The sequence below is a fragment of the Apium graveolens genome, chromosome 11 (genome assembly GCF_009905375.1).
Source record: "Apium graveolens cultivar Ventura chromosome 11, ASM990537v1, whole genome shotgun sequence".
Classification (NCBI taxonomy): domain Eukaryota; kingdom Viridiplantae; phylum Streptophyta; class Magnoliopsida; order Apiales; family Apiaceae; genus Apium; species Apium graveolens.
Window position 1 is genome coordinate 126,214,179 of NC_133657.1, and position 22,151 is coordinate 126,236,329.

The 22,151-nt window shown below is 38.6% G+C and overlaps 1 non-coding gene across 1 annotated transcript; it reads left to right on the forward strand.

Annotated features, from left to right (window-relative positions):
* Positions 1–19,145: 19,145 nt before the first annotated feature.
* LOC141698801 (small nucleolar RNA R71) lies at positions 19,146–19,252 on the forward strand. Its single transcript, XR_012565303.1, has one exon. It is a non-coding gene; the product is annotated as a small nucleolar RNA R71 (small nucleolar RNA).
* The last annotated feature ends 2,899 nt before the right edge of the window (positions 19,253–22,151 follow it).

Genomic DNA, 22,151 nt, shown 5'->3' on the forward strand with positions numbered 1-22,151 from the left:
GAGTTCTCTAATGGACTTTGGCTTATCAATAACTCAGAGTTCTCTAATGAATGTATACTTGTCGATATCTCTGAGTTCTCGAATGGATATCTGACTTATCGATATCTCTAATAGCATTTCCTGAGTTCTCAATAGACAATTCCTGAGTTCTCGATAGGTCTTTCTGAGTTCTCGAATGACTTCTCTATAACACTAATTCTGTGACTTGTAGAGATCTTGACTTAGCATGTTTTTCACCAAACAGATTTATTCAACTCCAAGCTTCTTCATAATTCTTCTGAGGCATGACCTTCTTGATCTTCTTCCAGATAGAATTCTTCGGCTTGACACTGTTTAGAGAAAAATGCTCCAGTCTGCTCCATTTATATTTTACAGACATTAAGTGTTACAAGTATAAATTACAGATTAAGGTTACAATACAACTAATCTTAGGGTTGGCCCCAAGCTTGACTGATTGCTAATGACATTGTCAGCATCAGTAATCTTTGACATCATCTATTATATATTACAATCTCCCCCAACTTGTTCATTATGAAATTATGCACAAGTTCTGATTGATGATGTCAAAACTTTAACTAAATGCAGAAACCAAAACCAATCTTCCCATCAGGTCTTCTTTTGTTGAGTTGCATTTAGATTTATTCAACATCCATTAGCTGTTTTGGCATTTAGATATATATTCTCCCCCCTTTTGACATTATCTCCAGGAAGAAAGATCCAGCTAAATGCACATTGTTCAAGCTGCTGTCATTGTCCATTTGGAACACTGTCTGCAGCTTCAAGCTTCATTGAGATTCATGGTGATGAGTTTATCAAAAAGAATAGAAGTTTCACTTAGATCTGCAGAAAAAGTCTGTCAGTGATAAAAGTCCTAAGCTCTCTGTTCTTTTGAATAAGTAGTCTCACCAATTCTCACTGCACTGTCTCATGACTTTTGAGAGTCAGAGTTCCCTCACAAGGATTACTAAATCCATACACTCATCTACCTCTCCTTTTTCCAGGAAGGATCCTTCCTCTCTTATTCTTTGTTTTTCACTCAATCTTTTCTCTTATCCTCACATGAAAGGCTCAAATGTTGTTTGACTTACAGAAATAAGAGGTGGCTTAGAAGAGTTAATCTGTGATCATATGATTAGAGGAAGACCATATAGGGCTAATCATACTCATTTCACCAGAAAAATGAGTGCATAAGCATCTATGACTCGGGTCACAGTTTGACTCACAGATTGCTCTATGGTTGTGACAGTGTGTTGTCCTCCACTTGTAGTGGGAACCTTCAATTGAATTGGAGGGGATTTGACTGGGTTACTGCCATGTGCACCAGCCTCAAACCCTTGTGTGTCTTGCAACACACTGGCACTTGAATGTGCTAAGATTTCCCTTCTTATGACATTGTCATAGGCAATTGTTCTTCTAGCTTGGACTGCTAAGACAACTTCTGCTAGAGTTATGAGGGGAGTTGTTCCTTCTTGAGGAACCTTCATTTGAATTGGAGAGGATTTAGATAGCTCCCCCTCAGGAGTACTACCCTCAAACCTTTCAGTCTGTGAAGACTGTTTTGCACATGAAGGTGCATAAGGAATACTCATGAAATATTCAGTAAACTGATAAATTTTCATGTTTGGTGGATTCTTTTCTGAAACAACAGAACAATCTGAAGAACATCATGAAATTGCTGTCCTTTTTTAAAATAGGTGGCTTTTGAGAGTCACCTGAGTGGGATTGTGTTTGAGTTTGTGTTGCTGTGCCTGGGTAAACCGCAGTTTGGTTTTGAAATGTTTTAGCTGCAGTTTTAGCACTAATACCTGTGAATTGATTATTTGAATTCTCTGTTGATGTCTTGTATTAGACCTGTAATGCATTGAACAAATGTATCTTTTTGGAGTTTCATTAGACAAATACATTGTAAGATATTTTAGTTGCAAGCACTATCGCAGAGAAGACAAAATTTAATATAGATATAAGCACATAGTAATTATTACACAAACAAGAGATTGCAAGACAAGAATCAGAACTTTCATTAAAAATGGAAACATAGTACATTAAGACAAAGATTGAACAAGTAAATCCTAATCCTAACTTGTCTAATTCAGACTCCTTCTTCTCGGCCTCCAACCTCCTTGCCCTGCGCTGGTAAGCTCTGGATATGGAGTGTACAAGAGAGATGATCCTCTCCTGCAACTCCAAAGTAGCAAGGCGTTGCTGCTCAGCCACTCTTGCACGTCTCTCCATCTCCAAAGAGACTTCCTCTTCAAAGAAAAGAATGCTGATTTGATCATTCCACGAGAGTTCGTAAAAGACCTCAAGTGGAATATCAAAGGGGCTGTAAACAACCCCCTTGAGACGGACACGAAGTCCGATAGGATCAAAATAAACTAGGTCATCATCCAAATGATGGACCGGTTGGTAAACTCCATGAATAAGTCTGTAAAAGACTGGGGCATCCATTTGAGTGAGAGAGAGAGAGATGAACAGGAGGTGAGTTTGAAAGTAGATGTTTGTTGAGAATAGGAGAGTAGTGATAAATGATAAAGAGTGAAGCATTTTAATTTATAGAGGGAGTAAAGATAGAAACCAAGAGACTCTTGAGTTTCCCGGATAATAAGAGTAATAATCACATAAGCATACTTGACAGCTAGAAATGACTAGTTACTATTCCCCCATGCAAGTACTCAAGAATATTAGTTTACTTTAAAGAGTGACTATTCCCCATGCAAATAAGCACGTACTCCCTACACAAAAAGTAACTCATCCTATTAGCAATCAGTCAAATAAATTTACCACTATCAGCATACTCAAAACAACACAAATAATGTACTAGTCTACTAACATTGGACTAACTTATTTTCACGTAAACAAGAAATCATATAAGCATGTAAATGTGTCAATAAGTCAGAGAAATTAGAGACAAAGTATGTCAAAAGTATTTTTATGAACAAAATTTATGAATTAAATTTGTTCAGTTTTTCATACTTTTTGCTTCTTTTGATCTTTTATTTATTAAGTTCATATACTAAAGATATGAAGTAATAAATATTCAGTTTACTTATAATTTTGAAAAATTCCAAGTTCAAATTGAATCGAGAAGTCTGGGTATTTATAGAAAAAGTAAAATACTTATCGAGAAGTCAAATAAACGTTTAATATTAAACTTATCGAGAAGTAATTTTGAATATGAGAAAGGTACATTCGATAAGTCATTTTATTAATTCTTTTCGAGAACTAAGAAATGATTTATCGAGAACTCTGATAAATGCCCAGTTTGATATTAAACTTATCGAGAATCAAATTGAAATCAGAATAAATTTTCCAAAAGTATTTGTCTAAAATAATTCATTGAATTAAATTATTCTAGTTCTGAGTTATTGATAAGTCTCAAAATATCCTTGTCGAGAACTCTGTGAATTAATACTATTAGAGAACTCTAAATGGTCTTATCGATAAGTCATAATAGAGCTTATCGAGAAGTCATTCGAGAAGTCTGTAAATAGACTTATCGAGGACTCACTCGAGAACTCTAAAATGACTTGTCGATTAGTCATTTTGACTTATCGAGAACTCAGTTCTCTATACCTTTGAGTATTGTTATTCTGCCTTATGTTAATTTTACACATTTAAGATGTAAATTAACAACTAAGCAGTTTACTTAGAATTTGAAATATTCTAAGTTAATTTTTGAGTTTTTAAGAAAAATAAATATACAGAGATTCTGAAATATTTATAATTCATATTTCAGTTAATTTCCAATTAAATCAAACTAGGTTGATATATTAGAAATTAATCTGCTACAACACATTAGCTGAGTTCTTGCCTTAGGATGAAAAATTGAGCATTCCAATTTCACTCACAAGTTTAGTGAAGGTTGCTTCATCCAAAGGTTTAGTAAAAATGTCAGCTAATTGTTTCTCTGTTGGAACAAAAATGAGCTCAATGGTACCATTTGCAGCATGTTCCCTGATAAAATGGTACCTAACATTAATGTGCTTTATTCTAGAATGATTAACTGGATTAGCTACTATAGATATGGCACTAGTATTGTCACACATAATAGGAATTTTGTGTAACACTAGACCATAGTCCATTAGCTGATTTCTAATCCATAGCACCTGAGCACAACAACTTCCAACAACTATATATTCAGCCTCAGCTGTGGAAGTTGACACATATTGTTGTTTCTTACTATACCAGGATACAAGTCTATGACCAAGAAATTGACAGCTTCCACTAATACTTTTCCTATCAAACTTGCATCCAGCAAAATCTGCATCGTGTATCCAACAGCTTCAAAACCAGTTCCCTTAGGATACCATAATCCCAAGTTTGGAGTTCCCTTTAAGTATCTGAAAATCTTTTTCACAGCCATCAAATGTGATTCTTTTGGATTGGCTTGAAATCTAGCACATAGACAAGTAGCAAACATGATGTCTGGTTTACTAGCAGTCAAATAAAGCAATGATCCAATCATCCCTCTGTAGCTTGAAATATCCACACTCTTGCCTTTCTTGTCTTCATCCAACTTGGTTGCAGTAGACATTGGTGTAGATGTAGGTGAGCTATCCACCATACCAAATTTCTTCAATAAGTCATTCACATATTTGGTTTGGCTGATGAAAATACCATCACTTATTTGACTAACTTGAAGGCCAAGGAAGTAACTCAATTCTCCCATCATGCTCATTTCATAGTCACTCTGCATTAGCTTAGAGAATCTTTGACAAAGCTTTTCATTTGTAGATCCAAAGATGATATCATCCACATAGATTTGAACTAGGATCATATCTTCACCATGCTTCTTGTAGAAGAGAGTCTTATAAATGGTACCTCTGGTAAAACCATGTTTGAGTAGAAATTCTGACAGTGTGTCATACCAGGATCTAGGTGCATGTTTCAATCCATATAAAGCCTCGAGTAATTTGTAAACAAAGTTAGGAAATTCGGGATTTTCAAAGCCAGGTGGCTGTTACACATAAACTTCTTCTTCTAGTTCACCATTAAGAAAAGCACTCTTGACATCCATTTGATACACCTTGAAATTTGAGTGTGCAGCAAATGCCAGAAAAATTCTTATTGCTTATAGTCTTGCAACAGGAGCAAAAGTCTCATCATAGTCAATTCCCTCTTCTTGTGAGTAGCCTTTAGCAACCAGCCTTGCTTTGTTTCTAGTAACAATTCCATTTTCATCCATTTTGTTCCTGTACACCCACTTAGTTCCAATTATGCTTCTGTTCTTTGGTGCATGGACTAATTTCTAAACTTTGTTTCTCTCAAACTGATTCAGCTCCTCCTGCATAGCACATATCCAATCAGGATCTAATAGGGCTTCTTCAGTTTTCTTGGGCTCTACTTGAGATAGAAAACATGCATGTAGGCATTCATTAGCAGTTGCACTTCTAGTTCTCACACCAGCTGAGGGATCACCAATAATAGCTTCTACTGTATGACTCCTATCCCACTTTCTAGTGTGTGTCTGTTGACTAGTGCCTTCATCATTTTCTTCAGTATTACCATGACTGACATTTCCATTCTCTCCTTCTCCCCCTGAGTTTGTGCCATCAAATTCAGGTGTCTGAAGAGAGCTTTCATTCCCATGATTTTGTTCAGAGGTCTCTTCATTTGTCATTTGTTGTGCCACAACTTCATCTTCCTCATCAGAATCACTATCAATGGTTAGATTCTCAAATGCAAGGGCTTCAGCATCATTTACATCAATGCATTCCAAGCCTGGACACTTGTCATCATCAAAAGTCACATCTGTGCTTTCCATAATTTTCTTTTGATCAATCACATAAACTTTGTAGGCTATTCTTTCCAATGAATATCCCAGAAAAATTGCTTTAAAAACTTTAGAGTCAAATTTTTCCACATATTCAGAGTTGTCTTTTAGAATATAACACTTGCTTCCAAACACATGTAGATGCTTCACTGTAGGCTTACTGTTAGACATGATTGAGTAAGGTGATTTTCCATGAGCTTTGTTGATGAGATATCTGTTTTGAGTGTAGCATGCAGTATTAACAGCCTCTTCCCAAAAACTAGTTGGCAACTGAACATCTTGTAGCAAAGTTCTAGCAGCTTCAACCAATGTTTTATTTTTCCTCTCAACTACTCCATTCTGTTGAGGTGTTCTAGCTGCTGAAAATTCTTGAACAAAGCCTTTGCTTTTGCAGAATCACTTAATATTGAGTTTCTGAATTCTGTTCCATTATCACTCCTCAATCTTTTCACACTAACTTTTCCTTCAGCTTGCTTCTCAATTTTCTTGATGTGCTCAATTATAATGTTTGAAGTTTCATCTTTAGAGTACATGAACTCAACCCAAGTGTATCTTGAAAAATCATCAACCATGACAAGGGCATATTTGTTCCTTGAAATGGACACGACATTTACTGGCCCAAACAAGTCCATGTGAATAAGTTACAGAGGTGCACTTATAGAATTCACAGATTTTGACTTGTGACTTGATCTTTTCATTTTTCCTTTATGACAAGCTTCACAAACTTCCAGTTGAGCAAATTCCAGACTGGGCATGTCTCTCACAAGCTCCTTCTTGACTAAGGTGTTGATTGCTTTGAAATTCAAGTGAGATAGCTTCTTATGCCACAATTTGCTTTGCTCTTCTGATGCCTTGGTGTAGAAACAACATACTCCATCCTTATTTGTTGAGTCTAAGTCTGCAACAAACAAGCTTCCCTTTCTTACTCCTTTAAGAGCAATTTCACCAGTCTTTTTGCTAATAAAAGCACAATCTTCTTTGTTGAAAACAACTTGAAAACCTCTGTCTGCAAATTGACTAACACTTAGAAGATTTACTTATAATCCAGCAACTAATGCTACATTTTCAATGACAACGTTTCTAGAAACAATCTTGCCATATCCCATTGTGAATCCTTTGTTGTTGTCTCCAAAGGTCACCAAAGGGCCAGCCATCTCCTCAAATTATGATAGCAGGGCCTTATCACCTGTCATATGCCTGGAACATCCACTATCAATGATCCATATGACCTTCTTTCCTTTGCCCTGCACACAATGAGGATTAAGTGTGTTTAGCTACCCAAGCTGTGTTGGGCACTTTCTTCTTGTTAACTGATTTTGCCGAAGTAGAATGAGAATTTTCAGATAAAATGGAATTCATAGACTGTTGAGCATTTTCCCTTTCAGATATAGAACCAATTTTTGATTCTATGAGATCAATTCTCAATTTGTGGCAACTCTTCATCACTTTCATGTTGCAGGGAATGCAGTCAAACTTGTCACAGAATGAATAGGGATCATTAGCCTTAGCTTCATTGTACTTGCAGACTCCTTCAGGTGGATTGCTAACAATCGTTTTACAAAGATGAGTTAGGTGATTCATTGATCCACAATTCTCACACCTCTTTCTAGGAGCATATGCAACATAAGCAAAATTATTGCTTTTGTTTATCCCAATCTTTCCATTTCTATTCTTCTTTTTCTTTTTGACCTCTTCAGCTTTAATCTCCTTCACAGGCTCCTTAGTTTCTTGATTGGCTTTTGTTGTTTCAACGGAGATGGAAGACTGAGTTGTCTCATCATTTTTCTTTTCCTTGTCCTCATCAGCTATCTCCTGTTTGATGATCAACTCTTCTTCACTGAAGTTCACCTCACATGCCTTGAACAAAGGTGATTCAACTTTCTTTAAAATAATTGGGACATTCTCAGTTTCAGTTGATTTTCCTTTATCGCTGACATACTTCTTTTTGTTGTTCAAACCCTCATAATCAAGACCAATGGCAATGTTTGCACATGGCTTGTTCTTTTCATTATATTGGCCAATCAATTCAGAAGCATTTTTGAAGGATTTTAGCTTCACTTCATTCTTCTCCAGCCTTTCTCTCAATACTGCTTCAATTTCACTTGCACACTTTAATTTGTTCTTTAAGTATGCAATTTCTTGCTTAGCAGCATCAAGCTCAACCAGCAACAATTCATTCTCTTGTTTTTCACTCTCAAGTTTTTCATTGATCTTTTTTAATCTGCTAACTTCCTCATTTGCAGCAATCATGCTTGTATGAATGTGGAACATTTCTGTGCTCATCTTTTCAACAGTTTCCTTATATTGACTCACATTTAAATCAATTGTGGTAAGAGTTGGTACCTGTGATTTAGATGATGAAGAATCTCCTTGCTCCAAGGCCATGAGTGCATAGTTTCCAACTTCTTAATCTTCATCATTATCTGAATCATCCCAGCTTTTACCCTCAGCAATATAAGCTTTCCCTTGTTGCTTCTTTAGAAAAGCATCATACTTTGCTTCCAATTCAAGATAGGCTTTGTCTTTCTTTGCCTTCTTGGGTTTCCTACATTCTGTAGCAAAATGGCCCAACTCATCACAGTTAAAGCACCTTATGTTTGATCTATCAACAGATCCAGTTTTATAGCCAGTTTTTCTATCAGGAGTGTACTTCCCTTTTCCTTTCCAGCTGCTGTCTTTGTTGAAGGACTGTCCTTTGCTCTTGAAAAATCTTGGTTTCTTCACTCTAATGTTAGAGAATTTTCTAGCCAAGTCATTGATTTGTCTAGCTCATCAAGCTCATCAAGAGTGTAAAACTCATCTTCTTCATCCAATTCCAGTATGACTTGCTCTTTAGTGTCATTGACTCTTTTCTCACTTGTAGAAATTACTGGAGTTTAGGATCTTTGCTCATCATTAGAGGTCTGGCCATCATTCACAATCAGTGTACTTGAGCCATCCATTACATATCCTTGACCAACCCCTAATGATTTCTTTTGAATCATTTCAAGTTCATAAGTTTTCAGAACCCCATAGAGCACTTCTAGTGTGATTCTACTCAAATCCCTTCCTTCTCTGATTGCAGAGATCTTTTGTTCCAAATGATCAGGGAGAGTAAGCAAGAACTTCAAATTCACTTCTTCAACATCATAAAATTTATCATGAAGCTGCAAGTCATTTATCAGCTTATTAAACCTTTCAAACACATCAGTAATAACTTCCTTTGGTTTAGCCATAAAACCCTCACACTGAGAAATCAATATCCTTCTATGATTTGACCTAACCTCCTCAGTTCCTTCATAGAGTATCTCAATCTTTTCCCAGATCTTTTTAGCAGTGTCACAATTGACAATGTTATTATACATTACATTGTCAAGTGACTTAATTAGTATCAGTTGTAAAGCACTGTCTAGGGAAACTTTCTCTCTTTCAGGTTCAGTATACTCAGAGGGATCCTTGGGAGCATAATGAGATGGAATAACCATGTCTCCATCTGTGGTTTCCTCAACTCTAACCATAGGAGTGAAGGGCCCATTCTTGAGGATCTGAATGTAAAGGTGATTGGCCATTCTTATAAACAACAACATTTTCTTTTTCCATAAAGTGTAGTTGGCCTTATCAAAGGGAGGAATCTTGATACTACTGATTTTCTATGTATTCATTTTTCCAAGATCTAATCTGTTTACTTTCAAATTTTGCTCTGATACCACTTGTTAGGTATGAATACAACACAGAGGGGGGGGGGTGAATGTGTTTTGGCTTAAATGGTTTTTTTTAATCGACTTTGGGTTTAGCAGTTGGTTGTTATCAATGATTTTGTAGAATAGATGTTAAACATAATCTTCAAAACTCAATTAATTTTATATTAAAAATCAAGAAGTGTTTTTCTACAAAATCTCTAAATTCTTGGTTTAGAACTTAGCTTCTTTCTTGAGAGAGAATACAATTTCTAATCTGAATTCTTACTATTGACTAAGGACCAGTGTTAACTTTATAACTTAATTAACTGCTAATTTACACAGTGTGTAATAAGACATGCTATTAGCTTTTCTAAACTATCACTTGTCATTTCTATTTATATAAAAACATATCTTCCATTTATGGCTTAGCATATCTTTAGCATTCCGTGTTCACTTTAATCTTCCTTTATTAGTTAATCTTTATCATTAATCTTGCACATCTCTCAAGTTGCTTTTTGTAGACTTGTCAATTCAGCTGTGTGAATTGTTTGTCGATTTACAACCTTGGATATTGAACTGTTCTATAATTCTGTACTTAGAGAAATTTCTTCACTTCGAGATCTCCAATTAAGCTGTAGAGAACTCGACATCTCGATAGGTGTTAGGGCGAAATTACGCACTAATATTCACGCAAGTATACGTGTTCGCAAGTAATATAGAATACTTTCTAGTTCGTTCCCTCAGAGACTCAGACTAATTTATTGTCTAATTTAACTCACTCACCAATGTATGACTACTTCTCAATGTTAAGATAATAACACTTAAAATTGTTGATTAAATATTAACTATAATTAACTACTTAATTAACCACTTAACTAACACTTCAATTTATTAATAATAAAACACTCATGAGATCACAACTTCATTATTACTTCCTTCTATAGCCATATTTATTACCTTTAGCATGTGACAGTGATGATATTAATCGAATAACACAAAACTGATAAAAGCCAACTTTCATTGTACTAATACCATTCTACCAAACATCCACAATTAAGATAGAAGTTGAATAGTCATCAATTATGTTGAGTTCCTATATGTCTACAGAAATTGACGACACAACGATTTAAGCACAAGTTATCCCTTTTTGATTACATAGGGCAAATAAAACTGTTAGAGTTACCCACTAATCATGCACAACGTACATGAACCTATGCTAGCATGGCAAGTTCTAAATCTCAAGATCCACCGTCGCTTCACAAGAGATTAACACCCTATCTTATATGTTCGCGACGCACATAAGACGAATACGCACAACCAATACTAGATATCATGCAATCATCACATACTAAAGTATTAAACAATTAACTAAAGAATTCCATAATAAATCCGTTGCAACCCCATGATCACGATTAGCCCATAATAGAACTTATCGCCATCATGGGTTCATATGAAATCATGATAAACAAACACAAGAAAATAATAACTAAACTGATTATATTAAAACAGAGTACGTCACAAGAGTAAATAAGTCAAAGCAAGAAAACTAGCATCCAACGTTATAACGAAACAAGAATCACAAGAATATATGCTTCCTCTTCGTTCCTGTGTGCTAAATCGGTCTTCTTCCTTATCTCCTTCGCTTCTTGCAAAACACAATCTAAAACATAATCTCCTCTTAATACTCTATGAAAATGTCTCAAAGATACCTATATAATAGTCCCATAAAACTCAGATTACATAGAAGTTGGAAGCCAAACAGAAATAGAAGTCTAAAATAATATATCTTTTTCCCCGACCTTGTGCGGCCGCTCAGCATTTCTGCGCGGGCGCGCAAGGCTGCTGCGCGGCCGCTCAGCATTGCTGCGTGGGCGCGCAGGACCCTTCTGGAAAAATTCCATGTTTGCTCCGTTTCTTCGCCGTAATCTACCCATTCTTTTCCTCTCGCAATGGTGAACACATGCCAAGGCTTATTCTTGATGATTCCTCCTCCGAAATGCAACTAATACCCTGAAATGCATAAACACTAGAAAAACGCATCAAATACACAAAATACTTGACTTTAAGACACCAATTTAAGCCATTTTAAGACGTTCTAAGTGGTATAAAATGCCACTTATCACACCCCCAAACTTAAATCGATGCTTGTCCTCAAGCGTCACAGACTCAAAAACAAATAAAAATATGCATGAATGCAATATATATGAAAATGCAACGATCCCCCTTACTACAATTAACCAACCAAATTGTCACATCTCAACAAATGCAGTTAGATACTAAAGATCAATAAACTCATGCAAACGGACATACCGCCAGAAACGTGGTGTGTGCAAATGCTTAACAGATATGCTTTGGAACTAGACCAATTACTATGACTAGACTATCCTCAAGGCAATCCTACGATTATACAAAGAATAAAAATTCTAGGCACAAAGTGATATACAACACTACAAGAACTCTGGAGCTTACTACGGAATCGTGCTTTTTATTTACAACTCAAATGCTTATTTGACCGTGCAATGAGTGAGGTCCACAAAAGACTTATACAATGGTATCCATGTAACGAGCGTTAGGTTAGCGGATCCCAGACTCTAAAAGCCTTAGGTCACTAGGCACAAAGTCCCCTAAGAACTTAATAACTCGAATACCAAAGAGCCCACTCTTGATCAATTATGCAAAATTTTTTTTTTTTTTTTTTATTTTTTCTGAGCAAGTGCGTTTCGCTCCATCTTGCTCAACCCTAGACTACTCGCATAACATGCGAGCCGGCTACTAGCCATTTGACGCCTAGCCACAACTAGCAACAAATTCCATTTTTACTCCATTTTTTTTCTTTTTCATGCCTTTACCACTAAGAACCTATTATCAAATTCTAAGCATAATAAATAGATTATCCTCGAAAATAATCAGATCATAACAACAATCTAGTCCTTAAGCATTCTCTAAGACTTAGTGACAATACAAGTGCTTCTAGCATGCATATCAACCTACACAACTTAATATCACTTTAATGCTATCACTACACTCGCATCAATATCACAAGTCAGTCGATAAATCATTGCAAAAGGGATCATGGTATATGCATGAGCTATATGATATGACAAACAAATAAAGCTATATATAAAAAAACTATGTGGCAAAAATTATGCAACTATATGAACTAACTATCATGAATATGCAGCTATATGACACACACAAAATATTCCTTAACTACCACCCCCAAACTTAAAATCTTCACTGTCCCCAGTGAAGGTAGTAGAAAGGAACACAGGGTATACCTACTCGGAGTCATCATCATCATCACCCTCAGTGGGTGGAGTATCAGGCGGCGGGTATGCAGAGTCCTCACCAAAAACTGGCCACTGGATATCAGCTCCAAGGCCTCGAAAAGCAGTCCCTAACGCAAGGGTGAGCTTCTGAGCAAACCTGCTCTGCGTCTCATACATGGCATCCATCCGCCGTGAAAGCCTCCTATACTGGGCATCACCCATCCCAGCACCCTCCTGAGCTCTCAAAGAACTAGCCTCACCACGCCCTGGCCTGGCCATAGTAGCACCTCGTGCTGGACGCCCTCCTGGAAGACGATAACCCAGCCCATGCTCCTCAGGCTCACCACCGGTCCACTCCTGCATCCCATTCAGAGTGCCAGAATCTATCGGAGCTGCTGGCAACTGCAACTGCTCATGAGCCGGCCAGTTCACTCCTACTGCTCGGCATAGCTTTGTAACCGTGGATGCATAAGGGATGTTCATATGCTTTGCTCCCCTCAAAAACTTCAGAATTCCTTGGTAGATAAACTCACCAAGGTCCACATAGTATTCCTCATTCAGAATTCCCCACAACAGCTGTGCTCTCTCAACTGTGACCTCGTGTGCATGTGAAGAAGGCAAAATATTAGCACATATAAATGCATTCCATGCACGGGCATACCTGTTCATGGCGATCGCCGGAAAGTGACAATACTCATTATTGGCTGGACTGCGGTTCCAAACTGTGCCCGGTCGACAGAGAGTCGCACAAATCAAATCCAAGTCAAAGTCCTCAGCAGTCTTTTCATTCCAGTTCTCCTCCTCGGGCTTCCTCTCTCGCTGTCCAATCACACGGCGAATCGCCGCAGGATGATAATCAACCGTCAGCCCACGAACTACAGAAAACCTATTCTTTTCAGCCTTCGCGTTCGCGTAGAACTCGCGAACAACACTCATCGGTACTGCTTCGGGTGACTCACAAAAAGCTATCCACCCCTTCTCTGCAATCATGGGCAACAACTCACCATCCCTCCCTGATGGTAAAAACCCCCTCTCCTTCAGAATCGGCTTCCCCAACAGCCTAGTGTACTCCTCCTCCGCAGCTCTGTCAGTTAACCGAGGCCTTGCAGCAGTACCCCTTGATGAATCATCAGTTGGAACTGTGCTGCTGCTGTCAATAGTGCGTGCTCTCTTGGGTGCCATTGATTTGTGAATAAAAGTGTGTAAGAACTGATTTTTGATATTTATGAGAGGGTTTAAGTGTAGGAAGTTTGTGGGAGATATGTAGGATAGGTGTATGTATATATAGGGTGTGGAGTAGGTTAAATTAGATTAGGAGTGGGGTTGAGGGATAAAATCATGGGGTAATGGGAAAAGAATTCGTGGGTTTATGGGCTGTGATGGTTTTTTGTGTTTTTATTTTATTATTATTTTTTTTTTCTGAACTGTAAAAAATTTTCTGGAACTCGACCCCTGCGCGGCCGCTCAGCATTTCTGCGCGGCCGCTCAGCATTTCTGCGCGGGCGCGCAGCAAGCTGTGCGGCCGCTCAGCATAGCTGCGCGGGCGCGCAGAGGGTCTCTGGAATTTTTTTTTTCAGCCCCTGTTTTCTGATTTTTTTTGTGTTTTTGGATAGGTTATTAACTTCTAAAGGTTCCTGTAACAACAATTCATGGGTTGCCTCCCACGCAGCGCTTCTTTTTCATCATTAGCTTGACGTTCCGTACCTTTCTCACATAGTCAACAACATGGCACTAACCACCTCTCGATTTGCCATGTCCCCATAGTAGTGTTTCAACCGCTGACCGTTAACCTTGAATGCTTGGTCCGAATCATTCTCAAAAATTTCCACCGCTCCATGTGGAAACAAAGTTTTGACAATAAAAGGTCCAGACCACCTTGATTTCAACTTCCCAGGAAAAAGTCGGAGCCCAGAGTTGAATAACAGAACTTGTTGCCCTGGCACAAATAACTTAGGATGTAGCTTCCTATCGTGCCACCTCTTCACCTTTTCCTTATACATTTTGTTATTCTCGTACGCTTGAAGTCGAAATTCATCAAGATCATTAAGCTGAAGCATTCTTTTCTTACCAGCTGCATCTAAATCCAGGTTCAATTTCTTCAATGCCCAGTAGGCCTTATGCTCAAGCTCCGCCGGTAGATGACATCCCTTACCGTACACCAACTGAAACGGTGACATCCCAAGTGGAGTTTTGTATGCTGTTCTGTAAGCCCAAACAACTTCATCGAGCTTTAAAGACCAATCCTTCCTTGACGGACAAACAACCTTCTCTAGAATGCGCTTTATCTCTCTGTTAGACACTTCCGCTTGACCATTTGTTTGCGGATGATAGGCAGTAGCTACTCGATGATTCACATTATAACGCTGCATCATAGAAGTGAACTTACGGTTGCAAAAATGCGATCCTTCATCACTTATGATTACCCGAGGTGTTCCAAACCTTGTGAAAATTTGCTTATGAAGAAAATTTAGCACTGCCTTTGCATCATTTGTCGGTAAAGCTTTAACTTCGACCCATTTTGAGATATAATCAACTGCCAGCAAGATGTACTGATTATTGCAAGATGAGATAAAAGGCCCCATGAAATCGATTCCCCATACATCAAAGACCTCGACTTCAAGCATCACATTTAATGGCATCTCATCCTTCCTTGACAAATTTCCCACTCTTTGGCAACGATCACACCTTAAAACAAACTGATGAGCATCCTTGAACAAGGTAGGCCAGAAAAAACTTACTTGCAGAATACGAGCTGCCGTCTTCTCACCTCCATAGTGTCCACCATAAACCGTGGAATGGCAGTCTCGTAATATCCCCTCCGTCTCACAGTACGGGATACATCTCCTGATGATCTGGTCAGCTCCCTGTCTAAACAAATATGGTTCATCCCACATATACCACTTCACCTCATGCAGAAACTTCTTCTTTTGCGCGGATGTCAAATTAAGAGGCATTATATTACTGACAAGATAGTTTACAATATCTGCAAACCATGGTTCTTCCTCCTGAATTGCAAACAACTGCTCATCCGGAAAAGATTCATTGATTAACGTCCTATCTTGTGAAGTAGAATCGGGATTCTCCAACCTAGAGAGATGGTCAGCTACTTGATTCTCAGTACCTTTTCTATCTTTGATCTCTAACTCAAATTCTTGAAGTAAAAGCACCCAATGAATGAGTCTCGGCTTCGAATCCTTCTTAGAAACCAGATAGCGAATAGCTGCATGATCAGTGAATACTGTCACTTTCGTACCAAGCAGATAAGATCAAAATTTCTCAAAGCCAAAGACTATAGCCAAAAGCTCCTTCTCAGTAGTGGTGTAGTTCAATTGGGCCCCATTTAAAGTCTTACTCGCATAGTAGACCACATGGAAGAGATTTTTCTTGCGCTGTCCCAGAACTGCACCTACCGCATAATCACTCGCATCACACATCATCTCAAACAGTTCTGTCCAATCTGGTGCTGTAATAACTGGTGCCGTGATCAAACTCTCCTTGAGAGTCTCGAATGCTGCCAAACATTCATCATCAAATTTGAAAGGCACATCTTTCTCAAGTAAATTGCACAACGGCTTAGATATCTTTGAAAAGTCCTTGATGAATCGCCGATAAAAACCCGCATGACCGAGAAAACTACGGATTCCTTTCACCAAATTAGGTGGGGGAAGATTTTCAATGACTCCCACCTTGGCCTTGTCCACCTCCAGACCTTTGCTAGAGACCTTATGCCCAAGGATAATGCCTTCACGCATCATAAAATGACATTTCTCCCAATTAAGCACCAAATTAGTTTCCACGCATCTTTTGAGTATGGCGCGCAGATTATTTAAACATTCATCATATGAGTGTCCAAAGACGGAGAAGTCATCCATGAACACTTCGACGTTATTTCCAATCATGTCAGAGAATATAGCCATCATACATCTCTGAAAGGTGGCCGGGGTGCCACATAACCCAAACAAAACTCTACGAAAAGCAAATGTGCCAAATGGACAAGTGAAGGTAGTCTTTTCCTGATCCACTGGTGCAATACAAATCTGATTATACCCGGAATAACCATCCAGAAGACAAAAATACTCATGTCCCGCCAATCTGTCAAGCATTTGATCAATAAATGGAATAGGAAAGTGATCCTTTCTTGTGGCTTTGTTCAATTTCCTATAATCCATGCATACTCTCCATCCTGTAACTGTTCGAGTAGGGATGAGCTCATTCTTTTCATTTGCGACCACAGTGATACCTCCTTTCTTAGGAACACATTGTACAGGGCTCACCCACGAGCTGTCAGAAATAGGATAAATGATGCCTGCATCTAGCCATTTCAGAATTTCTTTCTTCACCACCTCCTTCATGATGGGATTCAGTCTTCGTTGCTGTTCCATAGTTGGCCTACTTCCTTCCTCTAGCAGAATTTTATGCATACAATATGAAGGACTTATCCCCTTGATGTCTGCTATGGTCCATCCTATAGCCGATTTGAATTATCTCAAAATCCTTAAGAGCTTATCTTCCTCACTACCTGAAAGGTCAGTTGAAATAATAACAGGTAACGTAGATAAATCACCTAAAAAAGTATACCTCAAGTGTTCAGGTAATGGTTTAAGCTCCAAGGTAGGTGCTTCCTCTATTGATGGTTTGAGCTTCCCTTCAGCATTCTTAAGGTCAAAAGTACCAAGAGATTCAAATGGTATGTCGAGCTTTCGCTTCCATGGAGAAGCGTTCAGATATTGTAATTGCTCGTTGCTATCTTCATCATCGCTGTCAAAATCCCCCACTAAGGCCTTTTCCAATGCATCAGACATTAGCATGTGATCGAGTTCCGAAGTAACCGCAGAATCAATCACATCCACTTTTAAGCACTCCTCATCTTCTGTAGGGAATTTCATTGCCTTGAATACGTTGAAGGTCACATCCTGATCTTGGACCCGCATAGTAAGTTCCCCTTTTTGCATATCTATAAAGGTACGGCCAGTAGCCAAGAAAGGCCTCCCCAAGATTATGGGAATCTTCTTATCTTCCTCAAAATCCAGAATAACAAAATCTGCAGGAAAGAAGAGCTTATCCACCTTGACAAGCACATCCTCAACTATGCCCCTTGGGTAAGTAATGGAACGGTCAGCCAATTGTAGTGACATGTATGTGGGTTTTGGATCAGGCAGATCCAGCTTTTTAAAGATCGACAAGGGCATCAGATTAATGCTTGCTCCCAAATCACAAAGGCACTTGTCAAAAGTTAGATTGCCAATGGTGCAAGGAATGGTGAAGCTTCCTGGATCTTTCAGTTTTGGTGGTAACTTTTGCTGCAGAACAGCGCTGCATTCTTCCGTGAGAGCAACGGTTTCAAGGTCATCCAGTTTCACCTTCCTTGAAAGAATGGTCTTCATAAACTTCGCATAACTAGGCATTTGTTCCAGAGCCTCAGCGAAAGGCATATTGATGTGAAGTTTCTTGAACACCTCCAGAAACTTCCCGAACTGTCTATCCAGCTTTTGTTGCTGCAATCTCTTAGGAAAAGGTGGTGGAGGATAGAGCTGTCTCTCCCCTGTATTAGCCTCAGGCAGAGTGTGTTCAACAGTAGTCTTCCTTGGTTCCGCCGCTTTCTCCTTTTGCTTAAATTCTTCATCTCTAACTTCAGCTTTGACTTCTTTTGCCTTTTCAGCATCAGCTACTTTTCCAGACCTTAAGGTAATAGTCTTGACTTGCTCTTTAGCTTCCTTCCTGCTTGGTACTTCCGTGTCACTTGGAAGAGTGCCAGGTTGACGATTGAGCACTGCATTGGCTAATTGACCAATTTGATTTTCCAAGGTCTTGATAGAAACCGCCTGACTCTTGCACAACAGCTTAAGTTCCTCAAAATCAGCACTAGTAGGTGCAGCTGCACTTCCCTGTTGAGGATATGATTGCCTTGTAGCATACTGCTGTGGTTGCTGGAATCCAGGTGGGTTAAACTGTTTACTTACTCCTTGCTGATATGGTGGCTGAATAGCATTCTGATTATTCCCCCAGCTGAAATTTGGATGATTTCTGTTGTTAGTATGATAGGTCGCTGGCACAGGCTGCTGTTGTCGCTGATAATTATTCACATACTGAACAGATTCGTTGACAAGAGAACACTGATTCGTAGCATGAGAACCTGCACAAAGCTCACAAACCATAGCTATTTGATTAACTCCATACGTAGCCAAAGAATCAACCTTCATTGATAGCGCTTGGAGCTGGGCTGCAATAACGGTGGCTGCATCAACTTCCAGAATACCTGCTACCTTGCCTGACGTCATCCTCTGAGTTGGGTTTTGATGCTCATTTGCAGCCATCGTCTCGATAAGATTATACGCCTCAGTATAGCTTTTAGCCCATAAGGCGCCTCCAGCTGCTGCATCGAGCATGGGCCGAGATTGGGCCCCCAAACCATTATAAAAACCAGTGATTACCATCCAATCCGGCATTCCATGATGTGGACATTTTCTCAACATTTCCTTGTAGCGTTCCCAAGCCTCGCACATAGATTCTGTAGGTTGCTGCGCAAATTGAGTAAGAGCACTCCTCATAGCAGCAGTCTTTGCCATTGGATAAAACTTCACCAGAAACTTTTGTGCAAGATCTTGCCACGTAGTGATTGACCCCGCTGGTTCAGAATGTAACCAGTCTTTAGCTTTATCCCTCAGTGAGAATGGGAAGACCCTCAACTTGATAGCCTCATTAGTCACGCCATTATACTTAAAAGTGCTGCAGATCTCGACAAAATTCCTTATGTGCATGTTGGGGTCTTCAGTTGCCGCTCCTCCAAAAGAAACAGAATTCTGCACCATCTGAATAGTGCCCGGCTTGATTTCAAAGGTGTTAGCTTGAATAGCCGGATGAAGGATGCTTGACTGAATGTCATCAATTTTAGGCCGAGAAAAATCCATAAGAGCTGGATCAGCTTGAACAATACGATCTCCCATGTTTACTGGTTCTTTCTGCTCAGTTCCTGAATCCGAATCCTCAAAATCTAACTTCTCCGGTGTATCAAGAACTTCGTCTTTCTCCTCAGCTGTATCTAAGGTCCTCTTGCGAGCACGAGAACGAGTTTGCATAAACGTTTGCTAAAGTACCTGAAACACAACCGAAAAGAGTAATTAACTACTACGTCCTAATCACTGAGTCCTAATGACCAATGATGGTAAGTACATAAACTAAACAAATACGCCGAGTCCCCGGCAGCGGCGCCAAAAACTTGTTAGGGCGAAATTACGCACTAATATTCACGCAAGTATACACGTTCGCAAGTAATATAGAATACTTTCTAGTTCGTTCCCTCAGAGACTCAGACTAATTTATTGACTAATTTAACTCACTCACCAATGTATGACTACTTCTCAATGTTAAGATAATAACACTTAAAATTGTTGATTAAATATTAACTATAATTAACTACTTAATTAACCACTTAACTAACACTTCAATTTATTAATAATAAAACACTCATGAGATCACAACTTCATTATTACTTCCTTCTATAGCCATAGTTATTACCTTTAGCATGTGACAGTGATGATATTAATCGAATAACACAAAACTGATAAAAGCCAACTTTCATTGTACTAATACCATTCTACCAAACATCCACAATTAAGATAGAAGTTGAATAGTCATCAATTATGTTGAGTTCCTATATGTCTACGAAAATTGACAACACAACGATTTAAGCACAAGTTATCCCTTTTTGATTACATAGGGCAAATAAAACTGTTAGAGTTACCCATTAATCATGCACAACGTACATGAACCTATGCTAGCATGGCAAGTTCTAAATCTCAAGATCCACCGTCGCTTCACAAGAGATTAACACCCTATCTTATATGTTCGCGACGCACATAAGACGAATACGCACAACCAATACTAGATATCATGCAATCATCACATACTAAAGTATTAAACAATTAACTAAAGAATTCCATAATAAATCCGTTGCAACCCCATGATCACGATTAGCCCATAATAGAACTTATCACCATCATGGGTTCATATGAAATCATGATAAACAAACACAAGAAAATAATAACTAAACTGATTATATTAAAACAGAGTACGTCACAAGAGTAAATAAGTCAAAGCAAGAAAACTAGCATCCAACGTTACAACAAAACAAGAATCACAAGAATATATGCTTCCTCTTCGTTGCTGTGTGCTAAATCGGTCTTCTTCCTTATCTCCTTCGCTTCTTGCAAAACATAATCTAAAACATAATCTCCTCTTAATACTCTATGAAAACGTCTCAAATATACCTATATAATAGTCCCATAAAATTCAGATTACATAGAAGTTGGAAGCCAAACAGAAATAGAAGTCTAAAATAATATATCTTTTTCCCCGACCTTGCGCGGCCGCTCAGCATTTCTGCGCGGGCGCGCAAGGCTGCTGCGCGGCCGCTCAGCATTGCTGCGCGGGCGTGCAGGACCCTTCTGGAAAAATTCCATGTTTGCTCCATTTCTTCACCGTAATCTGCCCATTCTTTTCCTCTCGCAATGGTGAACACATGCCAAGGCTTATTCTTGATGATTCCTCCTCCGAAATGCAACTAATACCCTGAAATGCATAAACACTAGAAAAACGCATCAAATACACAAAATACTTGACTTTAAGACACCAATTTAAGCCATTTTAAGACGTTCTAAGTGGTATAAAATGCCACTTATCAATAGGCATGATGGCTTGTCGATATCTCTAAAACTTCATTGTTGACTTGACTTATCGACTACTGTGAGTTCTCTAGTGAATTTTGGTTTATCGATAACTCAGAGTTCTCTAATGGACTTTGGCTTATCGATAACTCAGAATTCTCTAATGAATGTATACTTGTCGATATCTCTGAGTTCTCGAATGGGTATCTGACTTATCGATATCTCCAGTAGCATTTCCTGAGTTCTCGATAGACAATTCATGAGTTCTCGATAGGTCTTTCTGAGTTCTCGATAGGTCTTTCTGAGTTCTCGAATGACTTCTCTATAACACTAATTTTGTGACTTGTAGAGATCTTGACTTAGAATGTTTTTCACCAAACAGATTTATTCAACTCCATGCTTCTTTATAATTCTTCTGAGGCATGACCTTCTTGATCTTCTTCCAGATAGAATTCTTAGGTTTGACACTGTTTAGAGAAAAATGCTCCAATCTGCTCCATTTACATTTTACAGACATTAAGTGTTACAAGTATAAATTACAGATTAAGGTTACAAAACAACTAATCTTAGGGTTGGCCCCAAGCTTGACTGATTGCTAATGACATTGTCAGCATCAGTAATCTTTGACATCATCTATTATATATTACAATTTATGCTGTCGATTCTGTGCTGCTTCGAGTCATTTTCGAATGAGTTCTACCTTTTCCTTGGTCTGCTGAATTAATTCTGGACCTAGAATCTTGCGTTCTTTAACTTCATCCCAATATGTAGGTGATCTGCATTTTAT